The sequence below is a fragment of the Barbus barbus genome (assembly GCF_936440315.1).
Source record: "Barbus barbus genome assembly, contig: SUPER_3_unloc_3, whole genome shotgun sequence".
NCBI lineage: Eukaryota > Metazoa > Chordata > Actinopteri > Cypriniformes > Cyprinidae > Barbus > Barbus barbus.
In genome coordinates this window covers 4,276-31,938 of record NW_027636827.1, presented here as the reverse complement: position 1 = coordinate 31,938, position 27,663 = coordinate 4,276, and the positions used below count along the sequence as shown (strand labels likewise).

The following is a 27,663-nucleotide window of genomic DNA, read 5'->3' as shown; positions in this document are numbered from 1 at the left end:
GATGTAGCTTCACCCCTCTGTTCCCGGTGTCCGTGCTAATTCAGTCAAGTTTTGACCACTTGAAACTCTATGTACGGATTTATTTAGGTTCTGATAACTAGTTATTTAAGAATTAATTACTCAGAGACTGATTCAAAAGCTTAACGAATCACCAACACAATGGCTTCGTTTTATTCAAAAATACAGTAACTCATAAGCAAATAACAAACGAGATGTCTTCACCACGCAACTTGCTGGCCACGTCCATCGTTACCTTCAGCCTTTTATAGTCTTCCATCCACCTGCATCATTTCTGCACTTGTCCTCTGTCTCCCCTCGCTGTCTGGGTTGGTTTCAGTTCCTCGAGCTGGCAGAGACCTTTCACCCAGATACTACTCATGGCAGGGTTAACAGTTCAAATACAAAATAACTACTTCTCCATTTTTACAAATGTAGGTGTCAAAACCATACACTTCATATATAGTAAATATGACTAACACCTCATGACTTTATTTTGAAAAGAAGGTCCATTCTGCATGTAATGTATTCAACAAGTGCAAAATGCATCTCCTTGACATCAACCATTTCTTTGCAAACAAACTTCATAAGCATATTATTAATAACCTCAAAGTAATTCATATTCGTGCTCTTCATATACAGCACATACTGGAAACATAACATCTTATTTATCTTTACACACACAAGCAATTTATCTTAGTTTTAGAGGAGTTTCCAGTACAGAAAGTACAAACATAGTACAGACATAAATCAAATTAAGGTAATAAAACAGTAATATTAGAGAGAATAGACAATAGTAATAAAAAATATACAGAAAAAGGACAAATGTCCATTGACAGAACTGTGAATGTGCATATGTGCTATTTACAGAAGAAGGTTTGATGAGTTATTTACAGACGTGCAATACTGATGTGTGTAATGCGTTGTTCAGGTGGGATATGAAAACTGTTATGAATGATAAACTGAATAATGATAATGAGTAGAACAATAAAACGATTAATTAAAAAACACTCATATGAAATAATCAACGATCTGTTCATTATTTGTTTAATAATCTTTGATTAATCAGTTATCATTTAACTCGAACTACTACTCTGTAATTACTCTAATTTCAGACATGCATTTTTTTTATGACTGGTTAGAGAAGAAGAATGAGTGAAACTCTTCCCACATTGATCACATGTGAACAGCTTCTCTCCAGTGTGGATCTTCTCATGTATTCTCAGATAATCTGAGCGTTTGAAGCTCTTGTCACAGTGTGAACACTTGTACGGTGTTTCTCTCGTGTGAAGTTTCCTGTGCCATTTCAGTGCAATATCTGTAAAAAAAGCCTTCCCACACTCAGAGCAAACATGATCCTTCACAGCGCTGTGTCTTTTCTGGTGTTGTTTTAAAGTATCCAACAGACGAAAACTATTTCCACATAAAGAGCACACATAAGGCTTCTCCTTTGTATGAATGTTTAGGTGTCTCTTCAGGACATTTGCGCTAAAAAACTTTTTATCGCATTGATCACAGCTATATAGCATTTCTCTAGAATGAGTAAGCAGATGTACTTTCAAAATGCACGATTTTCTGAAACTCATCCCACATTGATCACATGTGTGTGGCCTTTCTCCAGTGTGGATTTTCATGTGTTCTTTAAGGCTTCCTGTTTGTGTATAACTCTTCCCGCATTGATCACATGCATATGGTTTTACTCCTGTGTGAATTGTCATGTGAACTGTAAGGTTTCTTTTATATGAGAATCTCTTCCCGCACTGATCACATGTGAACAGCTTCTCTCCAGTGTGGACATTCATGTGTGCATTAAGTTTTGTTTTTTTTGTATAACTCTTCCCACATTGATCACATGTGAACAGCTTCTCTCCAGTGTGGACATTCATGTGTGCATTAAGGTTTGTTTTTTGCGTGAAACTCTTCCCACATTGATCACATTTGTGCTTTTTTTCTCCTGTGTGGATCCACATGTGATCATTAAAAGTAACTTTTTGTATGAAACTCTTACCACATTGATCACATGTGAACAGCTTCTCTCCAGTGTGGATCTTCTCATGTATTCTCAGATAATCTGAGCGTTTGAAGCTCTTGTCACAGTGTGAACACTTGTACGGTGTTTCTCTCGTGTGAAGTTTCCTGTGCCATTTCAGTGCAATATCTGTAAAAAAAGCCTTCCCACACTCAGAGCAAACATGATCCTTCACAGCGCTGTGTCTTTTCTGGTGTTGTTTTAAAGTATCCATCAGACGAAAACCATTTCCACATAAAGAGCACACATAAGGCTTCTCCTTTGTATGAATGTTTAGGTGTCTCTTCAGGACATTTTCCCTAAAAAACTTTTTATCACATTGATCACAGCTATATAGCATTTCTCTAGAATGAGTAAGCAGATGTACTTTCAAAATGCACGATTTTCTGAAACTCATCCCACATTGATCACATGTGTGTGGCCTTTCTCCAGTGTGGATTTTCATGTGTTCATTAAGGCCTCCTTTTTGTGTATAACTCTTCCCGCACTGATCACATGCATATGGTTTTACTCCTGTGTGAATTGTCATGTGATCTTTAAGGTTTCTTTTATATGGGAATCTCTTCCCGCACTGATCACATGTGAACAGCTTCTCTCCAGTGTGGAATTTCATGTGTGCATTAAGTTTTGTTTTTTTTGTATAACTCTTCCCACATTGATCACATGTGAACAGCTTCTCTCCAGTGTGGACATTCATGTGTGCATTAAGGTTTGTTTTTTGCGTGAAACTCTTCCCACATTGATCACATTTGTGCTTTTTTTCTCCTGTGTGGATCCACATGTGATCATTAAAAGTAACTTTTTGTATGAAACACTTCCCACATTGATCACATGCATATGGTTTATCTCCAGTGTGGATTTTCTTGTGTTTGTTAAGGTTTCTTAAATATTGGAAACTCCTCCCACATTGGTCACATTCGTGTGGCCTTTCTCCAGCGTGGAGCCTCATGTGTTTGTCAAGGTTTGCTTTATGTTGGAAACTCTTCCCACATTGATCACATACGTGTGGCTTCTCTGCAGTTTGAAATTTCACGGGTTTGGTACGGTTTCTTTTTATTGTGAAAATCTTCTCACACTCATCACATGCATACGGCTTCCCTCCACGATCAAGATTCTGCTTGCATGAGAAACTCTTTCCACAGCGAGCGCAAGTGAAACATATATTGTCGTTTTTCAATGAGGAGCTCCAGGATATCTCTTCAGTTTTGACCTGATGTTTCTCCCCTGCTTCAATGAGTTCTTCAATCTCCTTGTTCTTTTCTATCAGACCTAAAACGAAAGTCAAATGTTTCAAAAGTTAGATTTTTAGCAAATCACTAAAACATTACTAAAATAAATTAATGAAATTAAACTAAAAATCAGAGAGAAATGTGAAAGGAAAACGACATGTGAATCCTGACATAACAGTAGAAATATGAGCATACTGATGCGTTCATTTAATTTGAAATGTTATTTTTAAACATTACAGTTTGCACAAATTGAACATTTTTGTAATGAGAACAACTAACAATATATATGTCATTGACTACATTTTAAGTCAGGTATGTAAAATGTTTAAAATTTTAGTAATATAAATATAAAATGGTTCAGGCTGTCACGTTGCACACAGCAGGGAGGAGCGAGGAGACGCAGAATACCTTAAATAAACAGCATTTAATGACCAAACCAAAGGGAAAACAAACATAGAACAAAGCAGGAGACCTGGGGCCCGTTTCAATAAGGAGGTTCAACCAACTCTGAGTTTAAACTTGAACTCTGAGTTGACTTACTCTGAGATGGGAAACTCATAGAGATTTCGGTTACAGAACAGCTGAATTGTGTTAGTTTACTCAACTCTAAGTAGGTTGACTCAGAGTTTAGTGCGTGCACCGCGACTATGAAAAGTCATGATCAGCGGAGCGCCGAAATTACGATTCACCATGTCAACAGCTCCCGCCAAAAAGACGTCAGCATGTGTATCCGTCAGTGCGTAACTAATTCTTAATAACTGTCTATAACTTAATAACTGTTATAATATCAGAGGTGAAAACTGTAAATTATTGAACTAATATTCATTTTAATGGTATCCCATGGCCACAAAAAACCCCCGGAAAAAGACAAAAAAAGAAACAAACGTGGCAGCAGCTAAAAATGAAGTATAAAAACACAATTCAATCCAGGTAAAGCTTTAAACATGAAAGGTTCATGGGTGTGGGCTGAATGACTTTACAAACATTTGACATTAAATATCATTCAATGTCTATTTCAATGCGCTGCAGATTTTTCCACATAGTCTAACACTCTTTTCACATAATTAAATATTCTCTAATCCAAGTTACATTTCTTAATTACAGTAATAAAATTAACTACTGACTTGTCGACAGCAAGAAGGCAGAGGCTCCCAAAAAGGGGGGAGAACCTGCACCTACACCACTGACAGATGAAGAGGAGATGGTCAAGTATTGGAAGATTTCTAAAAATCCTGAAGTAAAAAGAATAATTTTTGCTTTTGTATTAGGAAATAAAGATGACCAAAAAAAATTTGAAGAATGTGTTTATTTAACAGCTGTGGTGGTGGTTACCCCTCCATCTGGCATCCTTCCATTCCATAAAGTAATCAGTTTAATTTTCAGAAGGGGCGATGGTGGGGATATGCTTGTCACCAATGCATCCAAGCTTCCACACTGGAAGTCCTGAAGGAAATTTGGATTATTGGGTTACTTCCAGACGGCACAGAAAGATGTTATCAAGTGAACATCATTTATCAGATCAGCCTCATTTAAACCAATTTTTATACCACTGACTTACAGTCCTGTGAAACCCCTCTTTCACGGATTTGTGCCCAGGAAAAAAATCTCAAAATGGGTGTGAGAGGGATGCACACTTTCCTTAGAATCTGCATACAGCGGACTTATGTGCTCTGCATCTCCGATGTTTTAAAGTGCATTTTTCTTTTTTGCTAATTATCTTCCAATAGGGTAAGAAATGAAAAGTATTCTTGTTTCCGTTTGCATTAAGATTATTTTTCTTACCCTATGGCGGACAATTTTACTTGTTTTATGTAAAAGGCACTTAAAAGGAAAATCCCCCAGAAAAAAGACTAAATATAGACAATTTTTCATATATAAGATGCATATTAAGAATTTTTTTTTTTGTACTTGAAATAAGACAAAAATACTCAGTTTTGAAGCGTGAATGAATGAATAAGGTATTTAAACTTCGCTAACACTATAAAAAGGGGGAGGAGACCGAAAGAAACTCTGGGTTTACCGAAGAAAACCTGCTCCCGACCAAGTTAGAAGGGGGAGGAGACTGAAAGAAACTCTGGGTTTACCGAAGAAAACCTGCTCCCGACCAAGTTAGAAGGGGGAGGAGACTGAAAGAAACTCTGGGTTTACCGAAGAAAACCTGCTCCCGACCAAGTTAGGTTCAGACTCTGAGTATAAGTTACCTCTCTTTCAGAAACGGGCTTGGCTTACTCTGCTTTCTCGGGTTTGACAAACCTCCCATTTTGAAACGGAAAACCCAGAGTTTCCCTCATTTCAGGGTTAACATACTCAGAGTTTTCACTTAACCTCCTTTCTGAAACGGGCCCCTGGTAGACATACAATGCCAAACACAGGACACTGGAAAACACTGGGTTTAAATAACAAGGAACAAAATGAGGATAATCAAACATGTGGAAACTAATTAACTATAATGAGGAGAGGAACCAGAAAGAGCTTTATTGCCAAGTGTGTTTGCACACACAAGGAATTTGTCTTGGTGTTAGGAGCGTCCAGTACAGAAAGTACAAACATAGTGCAGACAACAAATAATTAAGGTAATAAAAAACACTAATAATGAAGAGAATAGACAATAATTATGAATAACAATAGTAAACTAAAAATATACAGAAAAAGAAAAATGTCCATAGACAGAACAGTGAATGTACATGAGACCTTTGTACAGATGAAGGTTTGAGAGTTATTTACAGATGTGCAGTACTGGAGTGTGTTATGTGTTGTTCAGGTGGGATATGGCCTTGGGGAAAGAAACTGTTCTTGTGTCTGGCTGTTTTGGTGCTCAGTGATCTATAGCGCCAGCCTTTTTCTTCACTCTGGAGGTGTAAAGTTCTTGGAGGCTAAGCAGAGGGGCACCAATTATCCTCTCAGCAGTCCTGACTATCCGTTGTAGCCTTCTGATGTCTGTTTTGGTAGCTGAACCAAACAGTTATAGTTATAGATGAACATAGGACAGACTCGATGATGGCAGAGAAGAACTGTTTCAGCAGCTCCTGTGGCAGGTTGAACTTCCTTAGCTGGTGGAGGAAATACAGCCTCTTGCTGGGCCTTTTTCGCAATAGAGTCAATGTGATTGTCCCAACAGGAAGATAACCAAATATGGGCATAGAAGGAAAAATAAATACAGGAACTCAGGTCTGACATTACAGCTCTTGAGGCCCCTAGGGACAGGCTTACACGGGACTGAAGGCCTCCAGGGCGGTATTCGTTCCGGGACCCATGGCAGATCAGGCAGTTCAGGGTCCCATGGCGGAGCAGGGAGCCATGGCAGAGCAGGTAGTCCAGGGAGCCACGGCTGGGCAGCCTCTGTGGCCTTTGCCTCGCCACTCGGCCCGGCCACTAGAGCAGGGACCCTATAGCCACCCCCAAAAAAAATCCCTTGAGAGAAATCATGGTCTTTGAGGCCCTCTATGGGCCTGACGTGGGAACAGGAGCCCTCCTTGGGCTAGACTCGGGAACTGTGGCCCTCCCTGGGTCAGACGTAGGAAACAACAGCAGTCTCTGGGCTGAATGTGGGAATAGGGGCCCTCTCTGGGAGCCACCTCAGGGCTAAATTCAGGAACAGGAGCCCTCTCGGGACTAAACTCAGGAACTGGAGCCCTCTCTGGGCTTGACAGGGAAACAGCAGCCCTCCCTGGGCTTGACAAGGAGACAGGAGCCCTCTCTGGGCTTGACGTGGGGGCAGGAACCCTCTCTGGGCTGGACGTGGGGGCAGGAGCCCTCTCGGGGCTGGATTCGGGGACTGGAACCCTCTCTGGGCTTGACGTGGGAACAGCAGCTCTCCCTGGGCTTTATGTGGGAACAGCAGCCCTCCCTGGGCTAAACTCAGGAGCTGGAGCCCTCTCTGGCCTAGATGAGGGAACAGCAGACCTCCCTGGGCTTGACGTTGGAACAGCTGCCTTCCCTGGGCTTGACGTGGGAACAGCAGCCCTCTCTGGGCTTGACGTGGGAACAGCAGTCCTCTCTGGGCTTGACGTGGGAACAGCAGTCCTCTCTGGGCTTGACGTGGGAACAGCAGTCCTCCCTGGGCTTGACGTGGAGACAGGAGCCCTCTCTGGGCTAACTTGTTTTCTAGTATAAATATCTAAAATGTGTTGAATCAGGATGCATTTACTTGACAAGTAAAATTACTTAAAGTCCCCCTGTAGTGAAAATCAAGTAGTTTTTTTTCTCTGTGTGGTGTTTTTAATATGCTTTTAGACAAACCATTTCCCAATCCATTATTCAATATCATTGCTGAGTATTTTCTCCTTAAAACTGTAGTTTCCCATTGGCACTCGTAGAAATGCGTTTGAAACAGCCCTCGGTTTGCTAAGTCACAAAGCAATAACCAATCACATCAAGGGATCGATTCCTATCACTAGCATGCAAAATATACCAATACCGGCACAAAACCAAAAATAAAACGCACACTTTCCCCTAAGCGTAAACAACAGTTAATACACAGATTACATGCGCGCGCTTTCCCCCCGAACGAAAACAACGCTGATTACGTCAAATACGTTTTTAGGTACTCTCCAAAATGACGGAAGACGTAACTTGGGGGAGAAGAATGGTTGAGTAAATTATGAAATCTTGTTTTCTTTGCATACAAAAAAAGTATTCTCGTAGCGTCGCAAAACTGAAGTTGAGCCACTGATGTCACATGGACTGTTTTACCAATGTATTTACTACGTTTCTGGAACATTTCAGTTGCGTTGCTATCTATGGAGGCTCCGATAGCTCTCTGACTTCAACAAAAATATCTTAATTTGTGCTCCGAAGATAAACAAAGGTCTTACATGTTTGGAACAACATGTGAAACCGGTCGCTGTTGGGTCTTCTTTTTTCCTCCTACTGAGCTCGTGAGAGCTGCATTTAAGGAAAGCATGTTTCCATCAAAGACAGGACACTGCATTCCTTTGTGCCTTCAACTAGTTGTTCATTTACGCATTAAATACATCCACCTGAGATTAGGTAAGTGAAAGTGTTGCATTCATTGGATACATCTGGTTATACACATTATTAACAAAACTGTTAAAGTATTTGACTGAATTTAGTCCTCCAGCAACGCTTTAATTTACATCTGTCTTTACAACATTCTTCAAAAACATCATTCATTTCTGTAGAGCTGGACATTTTAATAAGGATCAAATGAGTGCGTTCGGCTTTGAGAATGAAAACCAACCTGTTTGTTCCTCAGTCTCTTCTTGTTTGATTGTGAATGTTTCTTCGATCTGTATGTCTTCACTCTCCTCTTTAATAAACATCATCTTTATAATCGTGAGTCACATATATCTCAGTCGCTTCAGCAGGAGTTTTTCTGTGTGTTTCAACACTTTCCTGTTCAATATTATGAGAGAAAACAACAATGCAGATTAAATACTGAATGCATCTCAGTCAGTTCACTAGTTCAGTGGTCAGCGCACTAGTTCAGTGGTCAGCGTACTAGTTCAGTGGTCAGCGCACTAGTTCAGTGGTCAGGTCTAGTTCAGTGGTCAGCTCACTAGTTCAGTGGTCAGCGCACTAGTTCAGTGGTCAGCTCACTAGTTCAGTGGTCAGCTCACTAGTTCAGTGGTCAGCGCACTAGTTCAGTGGTCAGCGCACTAGTTCAGTGGTCAGCTCACTAGTTCAGTGGTCAGCGCACTAGTTCAGTGGTCAGCTCACTAGTTAAGTGGTCAGGTCACTAGTTCAGTGGTCAGCTCACTAGTTCAGTGGTCAGCGCACTAGTTCAGTGGTCAGCGCACTAGTTCAGTGGTCAGGTCTAGTTCAGTGGTCAGCGCACTAGTTCAGTGGTCAGCGCACTAGTTCAGTGGTCAGCGCACTAGTTCAATGATCAGGTCTAGGTCAGTGGTCAGCTCACAGTGGTCAGCTCACTAGTTCAGTGGTCAGGTCTAGTTCAGTGGTCAGCGCACTAGTTCAGTGGTCAGGTCTAGTTCAGTGGTCAGCTCACTAGTTCAGTGGTCAGGTCACTAGTTCAGTGGTCAGCGCACTAGTTCAGTGGTCAGCTCACTAGTTCAGTGGTCAGCGCACTAGTTCAGTGGTCAGCGCACTAGTTCAGTGGTCAGCGCACTAGTTCAGTGGTCAGCGCACTAGTTCAGTGCTCAGCGCACTAGTTCAGTGGTCAGCGCACTAGTTCAGTGGTCAGCTCACTAGTTCAGTGCTCAGCGCACTAGTTCAGTGGTCAGCTCACTAGTTCAGTGCTCAGCGCACTAGTTCAGAGGTCAGGTCTAGTTCAGTGGTCAGCTCACTAGTTCAGTGGTCAGATCACTAGTTCAGTGGTCAGATCACTAGTTCAGTGGTCAGCTCACTAGTTCAGTGGTCAGCGCACTAGTTCAGTGGTCAGCGCACTAGTTCAGTGGTCAGCGCACTAGTTCAGTGGTCAGCTCACTAGTTCAGTGGTCAGGTAACTAGTTCAGTGTTCAGGTCACTAGTTCAGTGGTCAGATCACTAGTTCAGTGGTCAGCGCACTAGTTCAGTGGTCAGCGCACTAGTTCAGTGTTCAGCTCACTAGTTCAGTGTTCAGGTCACTAGTTCAGTGGTCAGCTCACTAGTTCAGTGGTCAGTGCACTAGTAAGGGAGTCAAAGTGAGAGTTAATCACATGAAATCACTTGATTAAAAACACTCAGTAGCACTACAATTAAATAAAAGAACACATTATACAGACATTTTGTATATAGTTATGACTTATATTTGGAATTAATTTCCTTTTTAATTCTATTATATATCACACTTTGATCTAAAAGCAGGTTTGTAAAAGTTATCATCACACTTTCGTTGTTTTGGGCAGCTGTGTCTCGCGCGCGGTGATTCAAGAGAGTCGATTCACTGAATCATTTTTGTGAATCAATTGAGTTTCTGAAAAGCTCTGGCTGTTTCTCAATATGCGTTCTTCAGCGATCTTGCGTCCTTTTGTTCTCGTTCTACGTCATCATTAACCGTCGAAGTTCAGTTCCAATGCTCAAGAACGCAAGTACAGAGGATGCATGAAAGTACCCGGATGTGTTCTTGAAACTGAGGATGCATCGAGTGCAGACTTGAGAGAATCGAGCCGTTAGAAATCCCAGAAGACGCTGTGGGTGGCCGGTGTACGGAAGCCTGTAAGCTTTAAACTCGCTCTCACAAATACTTAACGGCTCTTCAAGTTGAAAGTAAACATTTATCGTTTTGTTTTGGTTAATTTTAATAAAGTTATAAGACCCGGAGAAAGTCTGCATTTTTATTGGCATATTAAAATGAATCTTAACAGTAAAACATATAACGCTGTAAAATAAAACACAATACAATTATATGAAAGTAATATCTATAATAGTATGAAATGTTTTAATATGACATTGTGTAATATTGTTCATTGGCCGCTGCTTATGCTGAGACTATGCGGTCAGTTAAGCAGGAACGCAGCACATCTCAGTTCTCATATAAGTGTGCGTTCTGTGTTCTCGCGTCCTTCCGAGGAAGCTTGGCAAGACCGGTCTCCACGAGAACGCAAGTCCGTTCTTGGAATTGAGAAACAGCCTCTGTTTCGGACTGAATTTATTCACACTAAACAGATTCACGATACAGGATTAGATTAAATATCACAACAGAATAAAGCATTGCAGTGTTGCCCTCAATAATTCTTTCTGCACTGCTTGTGAATTGATTGAACGGTGTAAGTTATATGGATAAGCACATTAACAAAATGATTTAAAAACACAAACCTTTCTGCAGCTCTGATGCTGGAGCGTGACGCAGGCTTATGACGTCACATCACCAGACCAAAATAAAAGTCCTGTTCGCGCGCTGATAAATTATGATATATAATAAAAGCACTGAATTATGATATACAATAAAAGAGCTGAATTATTATGATATACAATAAAAGAGCTGAATTGTGATATATAATAAAAGAGGTGAATTATGATATATAATAAAAGAGCTGAATTATTATGATATATAATAAAAGAGGTGAATTATTATGATATATAATAAAAGAGCTGAATTATTATGACATAATAAAAGAGCTGAATTATTATGACATAAAAGAGCTGAATTATTATGATATATAATAAAACAGTTGAATTATGATATATAATAAAAGAGCTGAATTATTATGACATAGTAAAAGAGCTGAATTATTATGACATAGTAAAAGAGCTGAATTATTATGACATAGTAAAAGAGCTGAATTATTGGTGATATGTGTTGTCCAATGATGTGATAAAAATATTAAGAACTGCTAATGAAACAGTGTCAGATTTTGTCTTAAAAAAAACTGTTTTGGTGCAATGATTTATACCAGATCTAAATTAGATTAAAATGTAAAATTCTCAGGTTATGAAAAAAATGTGCACTTAAGTGTAAATATTAAGCGCATATTTAAAGTTGATGAAATACCTAAAAAAAATGTATACAATGGCAAAAAACGTTTTTAGAAGATAATAATAAGATAAATGAAAGCAAAAGTAATAAAAATGTAAAGTATAAATATATTCAAAATGGACAATTTCACAGATTTTTAATGAAATCAATAGGAAAGCTCCTTTCACACTGAGTCCGTCATTTTCGCATGCGTTTTCCGTATCCTTTCCTATGAAAATGCATGCTACAGATGCGAAAACAGAAAATCGAACCTGATCTGAATTTTTTCATGACGGAAGAAAGTTTTGGAGGCAGTGTAACAATGACAAACCCTGGTTCACAGCCAGACTCAGACAGCTAAGGCTAGAGAAGGATGCCGTAACGTTAGTGATTAATCACGGATAATTAGCTTTCAGCAATCCAGTCACAACAACATCTATAAGTTTCTACAAACCTACCTTTATAATCGTTTATGTGTTTGGCCTCCAGTGCGTCGGTCTTGTCATTGCAATGGACAACATGATCTTCCGCTTCTTTTAATGCTTTTATTCTTCTCCGTCTCATTTTAACGGGTCGTCTCTCGTTGCTCCTCCGGTTCCAGTGATTCAGAGAGGTATGAATGCATTAGAGTGTTTAGCCTCCATGATGTTCACATCGTCTAGTTTTGCATATGAATAAATGTAGATGTATTCACACTGGCCCTTTCTACTTCTACATGAACACACTTGCCTGGGGGACACGTCGCCTGTGTATTCTACACCCATGCTTAAACGTGGGGCTTTAATCCACTGTTACACACATTTGCGCTGTGAATGAAATAACGCACAAGCAAACATTTTAGGTGGTATCTAGATATATCAGAATAGCCTATGAGACCCATGGAAATGTCTATTCTCTTAATTAGGCTAAATAGGAGCATGCTTCATATCAACACTGTCCTCATAATGTGTTTTTAGTCACAATATACTGCTGTCTTAATGTTTTCAGATCATCGTCAGCAGCACTTCCGCAATGAAAAAAATCTTAATTCAAAGGCTAAATAGGATTATTTTTCTTGGCCCATTAACAGATATTTTTGTTTGTTTTTAGCAAAAACCAGTAAAATTGATAATTTTTCAGAAAACAAGACAATAAAGTAAATTTTTAGATATTTATAATGGACATAAAGAGCGAGATAAGATGTAAGTAGCCGAACGTATCATATTTGACATTTGTTTTATGATTGAAATGTTAAACAGCTGACAAAAAAATCATCAAGAAATGCAACATAAACTTTTGTCTAATTTTACCATTTTGAATGGAAAATAGCCCTATATTGATATGATTAATGTCATTTGTAACTCAAAGTGAGGGGACAATAAACAGTATTAACAAACCTGTTTTCATCATATATTAGGCATATGATTAATAATCAATGTGCAAATATTGTGAATTTATATAACATTAGCCTTTAATGTAACTTGTCTAAGAAAATGGTTTATTTCCCTGACAAATATGAAAAGTGAAAAGACTCAAAGCAAAGATTGTGTATTGACAAACAATATGCTACCCACTGACAAGGCTTTAAGTTGTTATTCTATTGTATGGCCTTCAAATGTCTTAAAATGTACACATCAGGGCTGTCAAAATGGCTGAAAAACTAAATTCGAATTTAATTTAAAAAGGCATAATTTCAGTTAGGGGAGGGGAGGTTTTGGCTTGTCTCCTGAGGCCACAAGAGGGCGTACATTTTTTTATATGATTTTTTTATTTTATGTGTTTTTTTTGGGACCTCGGTAACTATAAAGCCCTGGCTAAAGCCCTGAATGGCTCATACCATTAGCACCTGAGCGGTGGAATAAAATGTGTATTTTGCACATTTCAACTAAATAAGATCATTTGCACACAAAGCTTATGTTTTTCTCCGTTAACAGAAGCGCTGCAGATGCGTGAATCCTCATGTTCATGTTGTTTATGCTGCTTTTGCGTTTATAAAATTAATCCCTGGAAAACTAATTTAGGTATTTGTAACGGGTCAAGCCACCTATCAATTTAAATTGAATTTAATTGCAATTTAACATAATCTTGTCGGTTAACGGTTATTATGGCTTAACGAATAAAATAACTATATGGCTGGCTTGAAATTAACACAAAATAGGGTGGACATTAAAAATCAGAGACTAATTTTTTTAATCAAAAAATTATTTGATCCCCTGCTGATTTTGTACGTTTGCTCACTGACAAAGAAATGATCTATAATTTTAATAGTAGGTTTATTTGAACAGTGAGAGACAGAATAACAACAAAAAAATCCAGAAAAACGCATTTCAAAAAAAGTTATAAATTGATTTGCTTTTTAATGAGTCAAATAAGTATTTGATCCCCTATCAATCAGCAAGATTTCTGGCTCCCAGGTGTCTTTTATACAGGTAAGGAACTGAGATTAGAAGCACTTTCTTAAAGGGAGTCTCAGCTTGTTACCTGTTTAAAAGACAACCTGTCCACAGAAGCAAGCAATCAATCAGATTCCAAGCTCTCCAGGTGTGCCTTACACCGCTCGCTCAGGCTGGTGTGATAGAAAACACAGAGCGAGCGGTCCGGGAAGTGGATAAGGCACACCAGAAAAAACGAGAAAGTCCCTGGTGTAGTCCTCCAGCAAATGGTCCAACTGCTCCAGGCATAGGATCTGGATGACTGGCAGGTCCATTCTGGGACAGGGGTGGAAAAAGGAAATGAAACAAAAGAAAAACATCGCCAAACTAAACTCAATTTGAAGGTCTGCTATCTTGTCACGGGTTGGTGTGTTAAACAAGGTGCACAACAAAGGAGTATCATCCAAGAGAGTTCCTTAATGATCCACAGGATAAAACAAGCACAACCAAACACATATCAAATCAACAGAACAACCATTCTCCAGTTTGAATATGTCTAATGACAATAGCTTACTGTACAACCGCAGCTGTACGGCGGTGTTGATGTCGTGTGAAAGCATCTCCACAACATTATGAAAAATACCACTGTACACTGCAATAAATATAGGCCTATATTTTTCCACTAAAAGTAGCTAAAAGATGTTCACCTTATCAGCACAACTGCATTAATTGAATTTGAATTTTTTAATATATTATTTGGCCAGTGGAAATTAATGAGATCAAGTCTATTCTAAATTATTTTTCTGAGAACTATTTTAACACGGTGTCACATGGATGGGAATATGCATGGAAATGGTGTTCTGGCATACGCATGCTTTTATAAAATCTGAAAACTTTTGTGCATATGCAAAATCGAGCTTTTGTGCGTACGTACACTTTTAGGATGAAATCTACGGAGAGGTTTATACATGAGACCCCAGAACATGTGCGTTAAATTAGCTGGTTCTACATGACGTTTGTCACAACTTGGATCAATGCCACGGAACATACGAGCTAGTTTACATTTTGACCAGTGGACTATGCACTGTACAACCCCGTGACGAGCAACAAATGATGTATAGACACGTTTCAAAGCCAACTGCCAGGTCTCTGTTTCAATGTCTCAATGTTAAGATCCCTAAATTGTATAAATCTTAGAGATGGCTCCACTATGATAAGGATTGATATTGGAAATGGTATCAATCAGAGCAGAGGGTGAAATCCAAGGCAACCCAGAGAAATTCTTGCAGACAAAATCCTGGAAAAATGTGACCGTGGCGAATTAAAAACTTGAGTCAGTTGTTTGAATAATGCAAATGTGCCATCAATGTAAAGATCCTTAAAAGAAACTATCCCATAATCCACCCAGGCTGCAAAAGCCTTGGGGTCAGTAAGATTTTAATTTGTGTTTACTGGTGTCACGTATGCTCATCAAGACTGCATTTATTTGATCTAAAGTACAAAAATGCAATATTGTGAAATATTATTGCAATTTCTAATATTGCTTTCTTTAAAATATAATTTATTTCTGTGACACAACGCTACATTTTCATCAGCCAGTGCTCCAGTCTTCAGTGTTACATGATCCTTCAGAAGTCATTCTTTTATGCTCATTTATTATCAGTTTTTGGGACCTGTGATACCTTTTTCTTTGATTTCTTTGAACAGAAAAGATTTATATTTTGAATAAATCCTAACAATATAAGTCTTTACTATCACTTTTTATCCATTTAACACGTCCTTGCTGAGTAAACGTATTCATTTCTAATTTCTAAATTAAATCATCATATTAGAATGATTTCTGAAGGATCATGTGACACTGAAGACTGGAGTAATGATGCTGAAAATTCATCTTAGATTCACAGGAATAAATTACATTTTAAGGTATATTAAAATAGAAACACGTTATTTTAAATTGCAATAATCTTTCACAAAATTTCAGGGGTTTTTTTTCTCTGTATTTCTGATCCAATAGATGTGCATGTGTGTCATTCACAATATACACTAACAGCTTTTCTCTCCTGATATTTTTTTTTTCACAAAACGTTGCCTGTTGAAACAGTTTCACTTTTGACAAGGTCGGCTGTGTGTAAAACACCTGCACAGGTGAATCCACTTTTTCTTATTTGAATATGTACATATTTAAATGATGTTTACATATTCAAACGTGAAAAAGAAATAAACAAAAACCATGTTTAGAGTAATGCTTTCACTTTATCTGTGCTAAGATAACAACAATACATTTCCATATACTGGAAACTAGTGCCTATATTTTTCAGTATACAGCAATATATGCATTGACAATATATGGCTATATATTGATACATACATATTTAGAAATGAGGACAAAGATAAATCTAATATTCATAACGTTTGATCCTTTGAGTATACAGTTAGGCAAAAAAAGTATTTAGTCAGCCACCAATTGTGCAAGTTCTCCCACTTAAAAAGATGAGAGAGGCCTGTAATTTTCATCATAGGTACACTTCAACTATGAGAGACAGAATGGGGGGGAAAGAATCCAGGAAATCACATTGTAGGATTTTTAAAGAATTTATTTATGGTGGAAAATTATGGTGGAAAATAAGTATTTGGTCAATAACAAAAGTTAATCTCAATACTTTGTTATACCCTTTATTGGCAATGACAGTGGTCTGTAAGTCTTCACAAGGTTTTCACACACTGTTGCTGGTATTTTGGCCCATTCCTCCATGCAGATCTCCTCTAGAGCAGTGATGTTTTGGGGCTGTCGCTGGGCAACACGGACTTTCAACTCCCTCCAAAGATTTTCTATGGTGTTGAGATCTGGAGACTGGCTAGACCACTCCAGGACCTTGAAATGCTTCTTACGAAGCCACTCCTTCGTTGCCCGGGCGGTGTGTTTGGGATCATTGTCATGCTGAAAGACCCAGCCACATTTCATCTTCAATGCCCTTGCTGATGGAGGGAGGTTTTCACTCAAAATCTTACGATACATGGCCCCATTCATTCTTTCCTTTACACGGATCAGTCGTCCTGGTCCCTTTGCAGAAAAACAGCCCCAAAGCATGATGTTTCCACCCCCATGCTTCACAGTAGGTATGGTGTTCTTTGGATGCAACTCAGCATTCTTTCTTTCAGCAGTCCCTGGTGGCGTATGTGTTACTGATGGTAGCCTTTGCTACTTTGGTCCCAGCTCTCTGCAGGTCATTCACTAGGTCCCCCCGTGTGGTTCTGGTATTTTTGCTCACCGTTCTTGTGATCATTTTGACCCCACGGGGTGAGATCTTGCGTGGAGCCCCAGATCGAGGGAGATATCAGCGGTCTTGTATGTCTTCCATTTTCTAATAATTGCTCCCACAGTTGATTTCTTCACACCAAGCTGCTTGCCTAGTGCAGATTCAGTCTTCCCAGCCTGGTGCAGGTCTACAATTTTGTTTCTGGTGTCCTTCGGCAGCTCTTTGGTCTTGGCCATAGTGGAGTTTGGAGTGTGACTGTTTGAGGTTGTGGACAGGTGTCTTTTATACTGATAACGAGTTCAAACAGGTGCCATTAATACAGGTAACGAGTGGAGGACAGAGGAGTCTCTTAAAGAAGAAGTTACAGGTCTGTGAGAGACAGAAATCTTGCTTGTTTGTAGGTGACCATATACTTATTTTACAGAGGAATTTACCAATTAATTCATAAAAAATCCTACAATGTGATTTCCTGGATTCTTTCCCCCCATTCTGTCTCTCATAGTTGAAGTGTACCTATGATGAAAATTACAGGCCTCTCTCATCTTTTTAAGTGGGAGAACTTGCACAATTGGTGGCTGACTAAATACTTTTTTGCCCAACTGTATATTACACATAGATGTTCTCACATAAATGTGAATGTATATACACACATTCACATTCACACACAAAAGTCCATTCACTCTATTCAAATCAAATTAATGAGTCTTGTTCAGTTCCATCAGTCTGAATGAATACATTCTCTGTTCCAGTGTCACTGTGAATGAAGATGAAATGCTGTGCTTCTAGATGAAGAAAAGTTGATGGGAACGTGTGTGTGTTTCTGTGTTTGAGAGTGACTAGGTGTTTCACATACAGTATCTTCTCTGATGCCCAATTAAAAAGGATTCATATTTGAAATTGCTTTTGAAAGATTTGACCAGTATAATTGGCCTATTCACTATAATTTCTGTTATTACAATGGCACTATCTGTAACATAAAAATATCTATATGAAATCATTGAATTTTATGAGATCTTTTTACTGAACAATAATCTTTTGTAGGAGGAACAGACTGAAATTGAAGTCCTTTCAGTGGTTATGGAAATTTGCTCATTGATTGCTTTACGTAAATTATTGTCCCAAAAGTCCAAATCGACTTTAAAAAAAGACAAAATTTAGTTAAAAGCGGTGATGGCATGTCCCTGGCACAGTAACGTTTTGAGCTTGTTTTCCTGCCTGCCTGTCACCATGGTCACTGATTTGATTTCATTACCTGTTGCATGCCATTAATTACCCTCATTTGCATTAGTATTTACAGATTTTACGATAGCTATGACAATTTTTTCAACACTTTTAACATTTTTCCTAAACTCTTAACACAGTTAACACATCTGTCTGTGTAGGCTATACAATTAATACGTCTTGTTGCTTTGACACAAAATGCATACAGTTAACACAAATTTAAAATGCTTTGTAAAACATATTTTACACTCAAGTTCAACCAAGACCAAAACAATGGATTTTTCCTGCCAAATTTACAAATGCTTACACACTGTATGTTAGAATCAGAATCAGAATGAGCTTTATTGGCCAAGTATGTTTACACATACAAGGAATTTGTTGTAGTGACAGAAGCTCCACAGTGCAACAGAAAGACAGTAACAGCACAGGACACAGGTAATAAAAACAAAATAACAAGAAATAGCCAATAACCAATGTACAAAGCAGAAAAAATAAAATAAATAAAAATAAACAATATATAATATAGACAACTATGTATGTACAGGTCAAGTATGTGCAAATTAGAAATGTAAATGAGAAAAATAAAAATGAAATGAGTGAGTGAGTGTGGTGAATGGATAATGTATTAGTTGTGTGTTCCACGTTTATTATTGAGTGTTCATGAGATGTATTGACTGAGGGAAGAAACTGTTCCTGTGTCTGGTCGTTCTGGTGCACAGAGCTCTGTAGCGTCGACCAGACGGTAACAGTTCAAAGAGGTTGTGTGCTGGATGTGAGGGGTCCAGAGTGATTTTGCCAGCCCTTTTGCTCACTCTGGATGACTGCAGTTCTTGGAGAGTGGGGAGGGTTGTACCAATGATTCGCTCAGCAGTCCGGACTACCCTCCGTAGTCTTCTGAGGTCAGATTTGGTAGCTGAGCTGAACCAGACAGTTATTGAGGTGCAGAGGATGGATTCAATGATGGCGGAGTAGAACTGTTTCAGTAAGTTCTGTGGCAGGTTGAACTTCCTCAGCTGGCGAAGAAAGTACAACCTCTGCTGGGCCTTCCTGACAATGGAGTCAATGTGAATGTCCCACTTCAGGTCCTGAGAGATGGTGGTGCCCAGGAATCTGAATGACTCCACTGCAGTCACAGTGCTGTTCATGATGGTGAGTGGGGGGAGAGCAGGGGGGTTTCTCCTGAAGTCCACAATCATCTCCACAGTTTTGAGCGTGTTAAGCTCCAGGTTGTTGAGACTGCACCAGACAGCCAGCTCCTTAACCTCCTGTCTGTAAGCAGACTCGTCACCGTCCTGGATGAGGCCAATCAGTGTGGTGTCATCTGCAAACTTCAGGAGCTTGACAGAGGGGTCTTTAGATGTGCAGTCGTTGGTGTAGAGGGAGAAGAGCAGTGGGGAGAGAACGCAGCCCTGAGGAGCTCCGGTGCTGATGGTTCGAGTGCTGGATGTGAATTTACCAAGCTTTACTAACTGTTAGTGATGTTACGTTCGTGAACGAATCGTTCTTTTTGAACGAATCTTTTAGGTGAACGAATCATTCTCGTTAACGTAATCCATTGACTCATATTTCTCGTTCACTGAAATTCCTCCCTCCACCGCAGCGCGCCGCTATTGCGCGCATGCGTAGCTCTGGACCGTTTCATCTGTCAAAGAATGACTAAACCTCGAGCCAATAGCCTTCGAGTATGATACGAGGACGGAGCATGTGATTTGTTGGATCTAGTGAACGAATACGCCCTTCATTGAGTTGCTTTGAGTTTGAAAGAGTCAAATGAACTGTTACATACATACATCTCGTCTCATTATTACGTTCGTCGTTCGAACAACTGGTTCTTTGTTTTATTTTTTTATATTATTGTTTTATTTATTTTTTTATTTATCATTTTGTTTTATTTATTTATATTATTGTTGTTTTATGTTTGAACAGTTACATACTTTTAAATAAAAAAATATTTCATTATGTTAGTCATGTCATGCACTTTTGTTTGTTTAAAAACTGTGAAACATAAAAAAATATGGCAGTATTGATTATTTGCGTCACGTCATCCCATCTCATTTGCGTCACGTGACTCACGTCAGCAAATAACATTTCAGCTCGGGTTTAGAAGGGGCATGTAATTGGTTGGATCGAACGAACGAACGAATATAATAGCATCATTGACCGAGATGGCTCTGTTTTGAGTCTGAACGAGAGAGAGATCTCCCGTTCGTGAACGAATTGAACGAACTGGTAGCTATACCTAGTTCGTTGACCGGGTAGGTCGGCCATTCTGTCAATCTAGTTCATCAATCAGCAGAAAGCGGATGCAAAGCACAGGTATCCGTACTGTGCACGCTTGTTTATATTCATATTTTACATACAGAATAACTCCTCGTTTAACATAATCTCAGATTTGAACGTGTAAATCTCTGCCTAAACAATTAAATGTTAACTAGCCTAGTATGCAAACAAATAAAAAAACACTTGTGCATTGGTCATCCGAAAAGAGTGTAATTTAAAAGATAAAAAGAGTAATGACTTTGATCACTTATTTAGACTTATTTTATTCATTTAATGAGAAGGGCACACTTTTTAATGAAGCCAAATCGGTTTTTATTTTGTAACAAGTAAATACGTTAGTTGAACAACACATTTTGCCGCACATGCTGACGTATTTGTGTAATATGGAAAAATGGTCACTGAACGAGTTAGTGAACGAATCTGAACGAATCATTTTGGTGAACGAACGAAAAATGAACGAGTCTCTGGAAAGAATCAAAATTTCCACCACTACTAACTGTTGTCTGTCTGTCAGGAAGCTGTTGATCCACTGACAGACAGAGGTGGGGACGGAGAGCTTAGTTTATTTTGAAGGGTTTCCGTGATAATGGTGTTAAAAGCGGAGCTGAAGTCCACAAACAGGATCCTCACATAAGTCCCTGGTCTGTCCAGATGCTGCAGGATGAAGTGCAGTCCCATGTTGACTGCATCATCCACAGACCTGTTTGCTCTGTAGGCAAACTTCAGGGGGTCCAGTAAGGGTCCAGTGATGTCCTTCAGATAAGCCAAAACCAGAGAGAGGGGTTGCTGGAGGTGTGAATGGTTGTGTGAAGAGGTGTTCTGGGCGGGTGTAGGGTGATCGTTCAAAACGACAAAAGAACTAGTTTAAGTCGTCTGCCAGGTGTTGATTCTCTTTTGTTGTGATGATACATCTTCTGATGCACCAGGGCACATCATCAGTGATGTATCTTGAGGTCATCGGGTGTTTCGGGACTCTCGAACATCAGACACCCTCACTCAGGCGACCCAGCTGAGGTTGATCAAGCCTCAGCTTGTGCCCTGGCAGCTCAACCAGCTCTCTTAATCCAGAGCCACCTAGAGGCTTTCTCCACTGCCTCTGTGCTGTTACAGATGGCTCTTCTCCTCCTTTCGCCTGTGATGCCGAGTGCAGTATATGCCCTGCAGAGGGACTGTCCAGCAAAGCCTCTGCACCCTACCTCTACATGCAAGCACCTTGCCTTCCAGCCTTGTTCGTGGCAGTCGCTGACTAAGTCCTGATATTTCCCCTTTTTCCGCTCAAAGGCCTCCTCCATTCGCTCCTCCCATGGCACGGTGAGCTCCAGCATGACAACATTTTTTGTTGCCTCAGATACCAGGATGATATCAGGTCTGAGTGAGGTCTTAACTACATGCTGAGGGAACTTGAGCTGCTTGCCCAGGTCTACTAACAGCTGCCAGTCCTGTGCAGTTTGAAGAAGCCCCGATGTTCCTTTCTTTGTTCCTGGCTTTTCTCCGGCTCTAATGAAGCTGATGGTTTGCTTCCTAGGTCTGGACTTTTGGCAGATGGAAACAGCACTAGAGATGCTCTCTGTGATAGTCTTGAGCACCTGATCATGACGCCAGCGGTATCGGCCTTCCCCCAGAGCTTTTGGGCAACAACTCAATTCGTGCTCAAGGGTCCCCTTGAGTGCTGGGGGATGGTGTCTTGTAACTGGTGATATCCTTCAATCCTCTCCACACTGAAGCAGGATCACTGGAAGATAATATTTTCCTGAGCTTGTCAGAATAATTCCTCTTTGCCACTCTGATCTCCTTTTCCAGTGTGTATTTGGCCTGTTTGTACAAGACTTTATCCCCTTTTCTGTGAGCATCTTCTTTGGCCTGACGGAGCTGTCTGAGTTTGGCAGTGAACCATGGTTTGTCGTTGTTGTAGGTTAAATGAGTCCTGGTAGGAATGCACATATCCTCACAGAATCTGATATAAGTTGTTACAGTCTCTGTGAGCTCGTCCAGATCATTTGCAGCAGCTTCAAAAACAGTCCAATCAGTCAGGTCGAAACAGGCTTGTAAATCCCGCTCTGTTTCGTTAGTCCATCTTTTAACAGATCTTAATACAGGCTTTGCAGACTTAAGTTTCTGCCTGTAGGATGGAATAAGATGAACCAAACAGTGATCAGAGAGTCCTAAAGCTGCTCGTGGAACAGAGTGATATGCGTCCTTTATTGTTGTGTAACAGTGATCCAATATATTACTGTCTCTGGTGGGACATGTAATGTAAATACAAATGCTGTCTGTATTTTGGCAGTTCGCGGGAGAGATTTGCCTTATTAAAGTCACCTAGAATGATTAAAACAGAGTCTGGGTGCTTTTGCTCACTCTCTGTGATCAGATCGGCGAATTTCTGTAAAGCTGAGCTCACGTGTGCTTGCATTGGAATGTAAACACTCACGAGAATGAACGAGCAGAACTCCCGCGGTGAATAGAACGGCTTGAAGTTAATGAAGAGCGTTTCTAGATCTGAACAGCACATCTTCTTTAACACAGTTACATCTGTACACCACCTCTCATTGATGTAAATGATCTGCTCTGATCAGCTGGTAATTAGGCAGATGAATCGCGCTGTCCGGTATGTCGCCATTCAGCCAGGTTTCCGTGAAACACAGAGCAGCAGAGTTAGAAAAGTCCTTGTTTGTCCAGGAGAGCAGAAGGAGTTCATCCGTTTTGTTGGGTAGAGAGCGGAGATTCGCCAGATGGATGCTAGGCAACGCTGTTCGAAATCCGCGCTGACGAAGTTCCACGAGCGCTCCGGCTCTCTTACCCCATCTGCGCCTCCTCCTGAAGCGTTTGACCAGAGCTCCGCCAACTACAATGTCCAGCAAAACGTCCGAAAAATCAAAAACTGGTAGAAGATTTTGTGGTGTGTTCTGCCGAATGTACAGCAGATCATCCCTGGTAAAACTGATCTTATTTGAAAAACAAAAAACAGGAAAAACAAACAAAAACAACACGAACACTGAAGAGCAACGCACAATAGCTGCCATCAGCGGCGCCATCTAACAGATAGATCTAACATCTAACAGAGAACATAGAACAGATAACGTCATGTTCTAAACCTAACTCATAGGGTAAAGTCAAAGTGAACAGATGTTTATATGGTGAATTGAAACACAAATACATCCCCTGTGTTTTATTCCATTGCTAATGAGAAACAGGTGATTGAAGTTATGCAAATATATAGTTTACAGCCGATTCCCATATAGGGCACACACTCAGGTGTTGAGGTTTGTAGTGTTGTGATATAGTGAGAATAGAATGAGAATGATATCAGAGAGACATGAGTGAACATGTATTTGAGAGTTGTTGATTAAAGTTGATAAAGCGTCAACAAAGTCTAATTATTGAGTTGAATATCACAACATAAATGGAGACAAGGATGAACATTTAATAGGACAACTATGATTACTGTTCAACTGCTTTGGAAGCAACACTTGGATCTGAAAGACGGACGGACCTTACATGGAAGCCCAGGTGAAAAAAAGTGAACTTCCATAATATACTTAAAATGCTCTATTTTCACACACTAATTTTGAACGTTTTTTCTCAATTGCTAGAACACAACAACCAGGCTTTTGAACTAAAATTTCCTTAACGCTATTTTTAAAAAAGCACACCCATTTCCCTAAACTATAAACATTATTCCCCTGCTTTGACATCTGAGTCAGATTTGGTGAAGTACAGGCATACAGAGAAGAAGAGGAGAAGGAGAAAGATGAAGAAGAGGAGGAGGAGAAAGAGGAGGAGAAGTAAGAGGATGAGTACAACATCATGGTGGAGGAAGAGGAATGGGAAGGGCAAGAAGACAAGCAGTCTCCAATGAAATTCAAGCCACTCTAGAGAGATGGTAGTATACGTTGTGTCAAAATGGTTGATTTATTACCCTCATAAAAAACTAGTTCGTTTGACAAAGTTAAATAAATAGAAGAGTTGCGAGCGCGTTCGTTTATCTATAACAAAAAAGAATCGGACGGGTTAGTTAAAACAATAAGATATTTATCAAAAAACTATGTCTTGCTTTAAAAAAAAAAAAAAAAAGTTTGACTTTATAACAGATACAAAGTTAAATAATATAGAGACGAGTTCTCTTACCGTGAAGTGAAATAAAAAATATCAGACCGTTAAACAACAGTATAAGATAGCTGTAAAAATCTTCTGACATTACAATTGAAAACCTAGTCTTTGTCCCAACTTAGAAAAGTTAAACAAATGTCTATCTTACGCAGCGTCCGTTTACACAACCTCACGCTTCGGTGTCAAAACTGAGAATGAGCTGCGGGCCGCTGTCAGGCCACACCCACATCACCGCCCTCTAACGCTGTAAGGACAGACCGGTCTGAAGATTTGCGTGTTAAAAGAATTAAAGTAATGTTTTAACATTAGAACAAAGTTATTTTTAATAAACCTTTATCGTTTCTCAATTAATGAAACCGTTCACCATTCATCATAAAACTTTTCACTAAGATTCTTCTAAACAAACGCCCCACAGGGGAAAAATGTTGTTTTCAAAAACATTGTTTGAAAAATGTTCTTATTTAAGCGTCTTAATTCCTATAATAGGGTTTTGATATTTGTCACTCTTCTGCCGTGGTATAACCCAGACTTTTTTCGTTTTAAAAATGAGGTTACACAAGTCTTCTTTTAAACATTCACCTCTAACCCGCAGGAAAGTGTTGTTTTATTTTATTTTATTTTAGTTATTCACACTTAACACCTTTTATTTATTTACTCTTTGATATTGTCAATCTTAAAACTTCTAGTGTGCTGTGTCGGTTAAAATACACGTGCGGGAAGAAACTGAAATGATAGCAAATGTTTTGGATTTTCAGTCATAATTAGAGGGGTGGTAAACTTTTTTTTTTTTTTTTCTACAACATCTTACGAATGTAAATGTTTTGTCTCACGCAGAGCGACCGAATGAGAAAGTGCGCTGCGCGTCTGGTCGCACGGGCACTGAAACGGTGTTATCTGATCAACAGACTCCTTGTAAAATAGCTAAAGTTTCTGGGGATTTGCAATCTAATGAGTTTTTGAGGGGATCTGGCGTCATAAACTTTGTTAGAACGCGGTCCATTGATTAAAACAGATGGTGTTTCTAACATGTTCAGCGATCAAAGGATATCCGCTTTAAGCATTTATGAGGCACGCCTGCCTCTGTGTCTGTGCGTCTCTGTCGAAGGTTTAGACAAAACTTCCCAACCCGGTCAAAGGAAGTGTGACCTATTGAACCTTTTCATGACACACGTCTGGCGAAGTTAGATGTAGTTGAGAATTGTGTATTTATAATGAATTTATAATCTATTCGAATACGACTTTAAACTAACCTTTAGGATGTGATGAGATAGTCAAAGAAGGCGGTAACCACAAACTTAAATACATGTCCCACAAAGACGACGGCGTATGCTGCAGGAAAACAATCTTTAATTTACTTAATTTTACCTAGTTTTATTTCTTCCCGACATAAGAATTAAATCAGTCCCTGCTTCAAACGTGTATTTGAACGGATGGGTTACATCATACGAGATCAATAAACAGATATTCTGAGATTTTGATGGTTAAAACCTCTCGTCGAATTTAAACACTTCTAGATAAGGGAAGAACAGGGTCTACACGCGAGAGGGTCTACGATAACGCGAACTAATTATCTTGTAAAGAAAAAAAGAAAGATCTAAAATCCGTTTCAACCCATCTCCAACAGAGTTCAGTAAACTGATGAAGACCAGACGGGTAACTGCGGGTGATGAATTTGAGCGGGACTGTTTTGATGAGATTTATTACAAAAGTCAGAATCTTTTTTTTTTTTTTTTACGATAACGGTTTATGATACAATTGCTGAAAACGTCACACTCCCTGAAACGTTAAAAAACCACGGTCTATTACATCTTCATTATCTGTAAACTCTGTTTCTCCCACGACAACAAAATACCTCACCGACCTAAGGACAATGGCTAACAATTACGACGGTAAGTCTGTGTTTTGTTCACAGATGATATTTATGATGATATTTTTGTTTAAAATGAATATTTTAATGTATATTTGTTTAACACTATGTTATTATCTTCAGATACTTTCGAGAATATCGAATTTGACGAGGGTTTGGAACAAATCCTTGAAGATATATGTAAGTCTTTACATTTGGCTATTGAACAGTTTAACATCTAATAACCGCCCATAATAGGGTAATAACAATCCTTATCATTTATACAGTTGATGAAGCACAACTATTTATACGTGGTGACGACGTGGGAGTTAATGGTGAGTTATACAGATTTTTTTTCTTAACATCTTAAAAAAAGTTCCAGGGTCTCAAACGGTCTCTGATGATTTGACAGCCGAAGGGGTTGATGAGGTCGGGGTCGCGGCAGAGGAGGTTGCGGTGAGAACGGATTTACGTCACGAACCAGATAATGTCACACAGTCCGATCCCTCCCACGGTGACTGTTCAACAGAAAGAGTTCACACGCTTACCGACTGTGAGAGTGGGCGCAGGACAGAGACCGGTTCTCCCAGCCAGCCAATATACGGTCGCGGTCAAGGGGTAAAACGTCTGAGATTACCGGAACAGGACGCTGATGCGCCAAGCACAAGTCTTTAAGGACTTCAGAAAATAATGGTATGTATTAAAACAGAAAATCAGATTATTCTTATGTTCCGCTTTTATCTAATAAATTAATAAAAGCATTATTGTTATTCTTTTGTTTTCAGAACAAGGTCATGATGAAGGAAGCTTAACAGCCTGGACTGATTCCATGATTAATGCTTGGGATCAGGGTTCGTTCGCTGATTCGGAAGCTGAGGAGGAGGAGGAGGAGGAGGAGGATTTACCCCAGGAACTGTTCCGTGAATGTGATTTAAATAGGAGACTTGATCGCGAGGCGCTGAACCGTCTTAACCGATACTTTGAGAGACTCTT

The 27,663-nt window shown here is 39.5% G+C and overlaps 1 long non-coding RNA gene across 1 annotated transcript; it reads right to left on the bottom strand.

Moving 5' to 3' along the window:
• Positions 1–133: 133 nt before the first annotated feature.
• On the bottom strand, positions 134–11,028 carry LOC306860246. Its single transcript, XR_013783368.1, has 3 exons — positions 10,969–11,028; positions 8,456–8,610; positions 134–3,295 (listed from the first exon to the last, which is right to left on the bottom strand). It is a non-coding gene; the product is annotated as an uncharacterized lncRNA (long non-coding RNA).
• Positions 11,029–27,663: the final 16,635 nt, after the last annotated feature.